The sequence below is a fragment of the Lynx rufus genome, unplaced genomic scaffold, assembly GCF_022079265.1.
Source record: "Lynx rufus isolate CCGP_SWC_20201006 ecotype Redwood Valley unplaced genomic scaffold, mLynRuf1.p SCAF_4, whole genome shotgun sequence".
NCBI lineage: Eukaryota > Metazoa > Chordata > Mammalia > Carnivora > Felidae > Lynx > Lynx rufus.
This window is the reverse complement of record NW_025814856.1, coordinates 124,113,415-124,120,559: the sequence shown is the minus strand read 5'-3', so window position 1 is coordinate 124,120,559 and position 7,145 is coordinate 124,113,415.

The window sequence follows — 7,145 nt, the reverse complement described above, 5'->3', positions numbered from 1 at the left end:
CATTGGGTCACTCATTCCTTCATTGATTCTTTTACAGACATTTGCTAGGTGTCCATTGACTGCAACACGTAAGGAGACATTAGACAGTTTTCTCATTCTTGAAAAGTACGTGGGCTTATAGACTGATATTAAAAAATAACATTTCTGGACCAAGTATTATTTGAGGGATTTAGAAAGAATGGAGGTAACACAGGGGTAGGAAGGTCTCGTTGCTTGCACGAGTCAGCAAAGGGTTCGACTCAGTTTTTCCTTATCTTGTCTTATCTTTTTTTTAATGTTTATTTTTGAGAGAGAGAGAGAGAAAGAGCATGTGTGCGTGCACATGAGCTGGGGAGGGGCAGAGAGAGAGAGAGTGAGAGAGAGAATCCCAACCAGGCCCCACTAATGTGGGGCTTGAACCCACAAACTGAGATCAGGACCTGAGCCAAAATCAAGAGTTAGATGTTAAACTGACTGAGCCACCCAGTCACCGTCTCGTCTTATCTTTTCTTCCCGTCCTTCATTCAGTTTTATTGAGGTGTAATTTACATACCATAAAATTTACCCAATTTAAAAGTACAATTCACGAGTTTTAGTAAATTTACAGAGTTGTGCAGTCATTCCCATGTATAACTACTCCATTGTTTTATTTTGAATAGTGCTCATTATATTGATATATACATTTGTGTATCTATTCTTCAGTTGATGGACATAGGTTATTTCTGTTTTTTGGCCATTATGAATAATGTTGCTATAAACATTCATATACAGATCTTTGTGTGGACATATGTTTTCATTCTCTTGGGTAGATTCCTAGAAGTGGAATTGCTGGGTTGTATGGTAAATTAATGTTTAACTTTTAAAGACTGTTTTCCAAAGCGGCTGTACCATTTTACAATCCTACCAGCAATATTCAAGTCCTTAAACTGAGTTTTAAAGGAGTAGGAATTAGCCAGATCAGTGTTTTTCAAATACTGCAGGGGAAGGGCTGGCTGCATAAGAACCAAATGGGGAGCTTGTTAAAGATTTCTGGTACCCAGGATTTGGAGATTCTGATTCTATAGTTATGTAGAGGGGCCCAGGCACGTGCATTTTAGAAAGCTTTCTGAGTAACTCTGATGTATAATTTTGTTTGGGAATCACTGAATTGGATGGAGTTGAGGATGGGATGGGCAAGGGAGAGATTTAGGGAACTTTCTAGGCAGAAAAAATGGCATGCAAAAAACCATCATAATAAGTCATTTAATGGTTAGCAGTAGGAATGGCCAGAGAGAGAGAGAGGTCAGTTAGGAGACTGTTGCATTGGTCCAGTCAAGACCTAAGGGGAGGGACCAATTAATTCATTGACCTATCCATCTAGTTTGATGTGAAAAAAAAAAAAATTTAGGGGAGGTCCGTCCATCCTCCTTCGCTTCTTTCTTTTCTTTTCTTTCTTCTTTCTTTCTTTCTTTCTTTCTTTCTTTCTTTCTTTCTTTCTTTCTTTCTTTCTTTCACAGGTATAGGTACTAGGCTCAGAGATTTATGTTTAATTTTCAACAACCCTTTTTTACTCATTGTCATTCTCAGTTTACAGGTGAAGAAACTCAGGCCCAGGAGATTAAGTAGGGAATAGAGCTGGGACTTGAAACCAGGTTGGTCAGGCTCTTTCCGTGATAGCACTTTGCCCCTACCCTTTGCAGAGCACTGTGCGAACAGGGTCTTGGGATTTCATACTCATTGTAGGAGAATTCATTTTGTATTCTGATATTGCAATTGATTCTCTGGCTTGCTGTGCAACCACAGCTATTTGCTCTTCTTTTCTGTAGGTTGGAGGTGTATTAGGTTTTCTCTGAGGGGAATGGCAATAAACATTTTAGGGAGATGCAATTGATCTCTTAGTAAAATGCCTTGAAGCTTCAGTTTATATCTGCTTTGCTGCAAGTCCTCTGGCTGCTTCTTCCCTCCTGGTCCCTGTTGATGGAAGTTACATTTACTGACTGGGCCGACACTTGACCCTAGATCTCTGGTGGCTGTCAGTCTGAGCTCTGCAGAAGTGGGAGATTAGGGCCCTCTGTGAATCAGGAGTTGGAGTTCTGTGGTAGGGCTGTTTGCAGAGTTGGAGGCATGACGAGGGGAAACTTGTAGTAATTACTGAACAGATGCCCTTAATGAGGTCTCTGCTGGATTTCCAGCTGGCAGTGAGAGCGCCGCATTGGGACAGGAACATCACAGTCACTGGATCATTATGTGACATCACATCCTCTCCTTGTTGTCATAGCAGCTGTAATCATCCCACTGAAAGTGTCCCTCAGGGTGAGGGCAAACCACATCTTTTCCCATTAATGGGAATTCATGGTGCTTTCTTCCATGCTCAGGAGAAAAAGAACTAGTATGTTCATGCTTTTCGAAAGGAGAAAAAGCTTAACAATTTTCAGCATGATTTACCTGCTATTGTTGTTGTTATTTTAACAATTATTATTCAAGTTGTACATGTTGATTGTAGAGAGATTTATAAAATAAAGATTGGCCAAGAGAACACAAAATCCTACTTATAATAGCAATGTTTGCAGACAATCACTGTTTACATTTTGGTAAGTATTTTTTTTTTTCCGTTTGAGCTTTTTAAAATTTTTTTTAAAGTTGATTTATTTTGAGAGAGAGAGAGAGCACAAGCGGGGGAGGGTCAGAGAGAAGTAGAGACAGAATCCCAAGCAGGCTCTCCAACGTCAATGCAGAGCCCAGTGCGGGGCTTGAACTCACAAACTGTGAGATCATGACCTGAGCTGAGATCAAGACGCTTAACCGACTATGCCCCCCAGGTGCCCCTGTTTGAGTTTTATAAAAATTTTATTTATTTATTTTGAGGGAGGGAGGAAGGGAGGGTGGGAGGGAGGGAGGGGGAGAGAGAGAGAGAGAGAGAGAGAGAGAGAGGGAGAGAGAGAGAGAGGGAGAGAGAGAGAATGAGCGGGAGAGAGGCAGAGAGAGAGGGAGTGAGAGAATCCCAAGCACAGCACAGAGCCTGACGGAGGCTCCCATCCCATAAACTGTAAGATCATGACCTGAGCCAACATCAAGAGTCATATACTTAACCACCTGAGCCGCCCAGGTGCCCCTCTGCTTGAGTTTTAACACAGATAGACATTTATTGTTATTTTTAAAATATGAGACCATTACTGTATTGTTGTTTACTTCCCCCCCCACCTGACAGTGTATAATTAATATCATTTTGTATCAAAGCCTTCTTCGACAGAATTTCTAAGACACCATGGTTTATTTAGCTGGTCTCTGCTGTTGGATATTATGTGCTTTCTGCTTTCTTGCTGCCACAAATACCGTTCAGTGACTATCATCATTTTTGCATCTTTGTAAATCTATTCTGCCTTAGGATACATTCTTCAGAGTAAAGCTGTTGAGTGGAACTATGTTTGAAGCTTTTGAAATATATAGTCTAACTCCCTCCCCCAATGTTGAACCAGTTTACAAATCCACACATAAAGTATGAGTTTGCCTGTTGACCTTTACTTATATTGGATCTCAACCTTTAAAAAAAGGTATACTCTGATATGTCAAAGAATGGCATATAACTCTTCTGTTAATTTATTTGATTATTTGTGGGTTTGAGCCTTTCTTTCTCATGTTATTTCTTTTATAAATAGCATCTATATTTCATTTATAAATAGCATATTCATTTTTCTTTTGGCATGTGTTCTAAAATAAAGTTTTTTTTTCATATTAAGGCTATTAAACTTTGGTGATATTTGCTACAAGTAATTTTCACCACTTGTACATATGCCTTTTAACTTTGATGTGCAGACACTACATTTTAAAATGAAACAATTTCTTCATTTGTAGTTTATGTTTAGAAAAACCTTCTACAATAAAGAGATTATGAAAATTTGCATTCCTTATTTCTTCTAAGACTATATAGTTTTATTTTTATAAAATCTTTAATTGAAATCTCTGAATTCATCTAAAACTTATTTTGTAATAAGGCAGACATTTAATTTTGTTTCCCCTCCATAAAAAATTATCAATTTTTTCTGCACTGATTTAAAACATTAATTTCATAATATAATTATGTAACACATACATAGTTACACACATTTGAGTCTCCTTTTGGAATTTCTGTTCCATTCTTCTTTTAGTCTTTTCCTGTACTAGTGTGATGTTTTTTAATTATTGTGATTATTATTTTTAATTCTGTGATGTATCTTAATATCCAATATGACAAAGCTACACTCATTCATCTTTTTCAAAATGTTCTTTGCTATTCTTGCTCATTTTTCTTCTTGATGAACTTTAAATGTTTAGTTTATAAGTCCATTTAAAAGTCCTCAAGATTTTTAATAGGTAGGTAAGAGCATGACTTAACAACTTCCTAGGTGGTCTAATTCTTTTTAATTTTTTTTTGTAATGTTTATTTTTGAGAGAGAGAGACAGAGAGAGAGAGAGAGAGAGAGAGAGAGAGACAGAGCTCGAGAGGGGAAGGGCCAGAGAAAGAGGGAGACACAGAATCTGAAGCAGGCTCCAGACTCCGAGCTGTCAGCACAGAGCCCGATGCAGGGCTTGAACCCACGGATTGCAAGATCATGACCTGAGCCGAAGTCAGACGCTTAACCAACTGAGCCACCCAGGCGCCCCCCTAAGTGGTCTAATTCTGAATAAACTTTAAAAAATATTCCATGGGCACTGAGAAACAGAAGATACTTTCTGTTTTCATGTATATCACTAAATATATTTAATAAATTAATTTAATTATAATTGTATAATCCCGACTAATTATCCAGGTTAGTAATTATATTAGGACCATTATTCAGATCTTTATCTATTTTTTTGGCAGCTTGACCTGATGAAGACTACTTGTTTAGTAAAGCCTTCTCGTTATTATATCTTGTTCTTAGAAATTTCTCTTTGTTTTTAGCTTTGTATATATTTAGGTACACTGTAATTTGTTTTGTAGATTAATGAGAATTACATATTCACTGTCAGTTTTTCTCTTTTTCAGTATAATGATTCTCTGGATATATACCACTAAGTGGTTTTACCATTTTCTTTCTTCAAATTTACAATATCTTTTGTATGTATGTGTGTATGTGACTATTATATTCTCACCATTAAAAACTCAAGTTATCCAGGCCTCTCCCATTTGCTTTCCAAAAGCATTAAATTCTCCCTAAACCTACATCTAACATCTTGGTGAACACCCTTTACTCTATTGGTGCACATGAACACACATATTCATAATGTGCCATGTGATCATTCTGTACTTGCTGGTTGTAAACTACATTTTTTTCCCACTAAAAAATACGTTTTCCTTGGTTGCAATAAACAAAAAATAACCATTAAACATTTTTAAAAAATGTTTATTTCATTTTTGAGAAAGAGAGAGAGAGAGAGAGTGGGGAAGGGGCAGAGAGTGGAAGCAGGCTCCAGGCTCTGAGCTCTCAGCACAGAGCCCAGCGTGGGGCTTGAACTCATGAACCTGAGATCATGACCTGAGCCGAAGTCAGCGTTTAACCAACTGAGCCACCCAGGAACCCCAAAATAACCATTTTTAAGTGAAGTTCTTCTTGGTTTGAAATGTCTGTATTTTTCATCAATCAAGAAATTAGGCTTCTCATTTTTTTGTCCTTATCCTGTTTGTTTTACTGTGCACAATATTTTGGGTTTTTTTTCCAATTAGTTTTAACTTTTTAGATTGGGGAGATTAATATAATTATCATTATAATTGTTATATTTGCTCTTTCTGACATATTAACAATGTTTTCTACTTAAAAAAATGCCATGTTTCTTTTTTGGCATATGGACTGTATTTTCTTTACCTTTTGTTATTTCTGGTGTTTGGAAGACATATGTTGTGTTAGTCTTCTTTTCAGAAGACTTCTTTAATAATTTTTCAGAAGCTTTTTTAATCAACTCAGATTGTTGGAGTTTCATTTTTCAGAAGCTTCTTTAATCAATTTTTTCAGGTTGTTGGAGTTAGGTGTGGCATGGCGCCTTTGGTGATAAGGTATTTATCACACTTTTACTCATTTTGCCCACTTCTTAGGCTATGTTGATATAACCTTGGGCTTAAAAATCCAGATAGTTTTTACATGATTAAAAAAAAAATTTTTTTTACATTTATTTATTTTTGAGAGACACAGAGAGAGAGAGAGAGAGAGACGGAGCACAAGTGGGGGAGGGGCAGAGAGAGAAGGAGACAGAGAATCCAAAACAGGCTCCAGGCTCTGAGCTGTCAGCACAAAGCCCGACACGGGGCTCGAACTCACAAACTGTGAGATCATGACCTGAGCCGAAGTCGGACGCCTAACCAACTGAGCCACCCAGGTGCCCCCTACATGATTCTTTTTAGCATTATAGATTTTTCTCTTTGGGTAAGTTTTATATTTGATTTTATTTTTTTAAAGAATGTGATGGTTAATTTTATATGTCAACTTGACTAGGCTGAAGATGCTCAGATAGCTGGTAAACATTATTTCTGGGTGTGTCTGTGAGGGTGTTTATAAGAGATTAGCATTTGAATTCAGGCAGAGCATAGATCGCCCTCCCTAGGGCTGGTGGGCATCATCTAATTTGTTGCAGATAAGAGAACTTCTCACCTCCTTTGTTGTGCTGGCCTATTCCTGTAAGAAATCTCCTCTTACATGTGTCTCTCTATATATCTGGTTGGTTCTGAATCTCTGGAGAACTCTAACTAATACAAACAGTTTTATTGAGATGTAATATACCATACAATAACCTGCTTAAGTAAACAATAAAATCATTTTTACAGAATTGTGCCACTGTCATCACCATGCAATTTTTGAACATTTCCATTACCCCAGAAAGAACCCTTATATCCTTTGACAGTCCCTGAATCCAGCTTATAGCCAGTTTTCGGCCACTTGTTTTTCTCTTTTAACTTTTTCTTTTTTTTAACAACGTTTATTTATTTTTGAGACAGAGAGAGACAGAGCATGAACGGGGGAAGGTCAGAGAGAGGGAGACACAGAATCTGAAACAGGCTCTAGACTCTGAGCTGTCAGCACAGAGCCCAACGCGGGGCTTGAACTCACGGACCGTGAGATTATGACCTGAGCTAAAGTCGGATGCTCAACCGACTGAGCCACCCAGGTGCCCCAAACTTTGTCTTTTTAAAAAAAAATGTTTATTTATTTCTGAGAGAGAGAGAAAGCAGAGGAGGG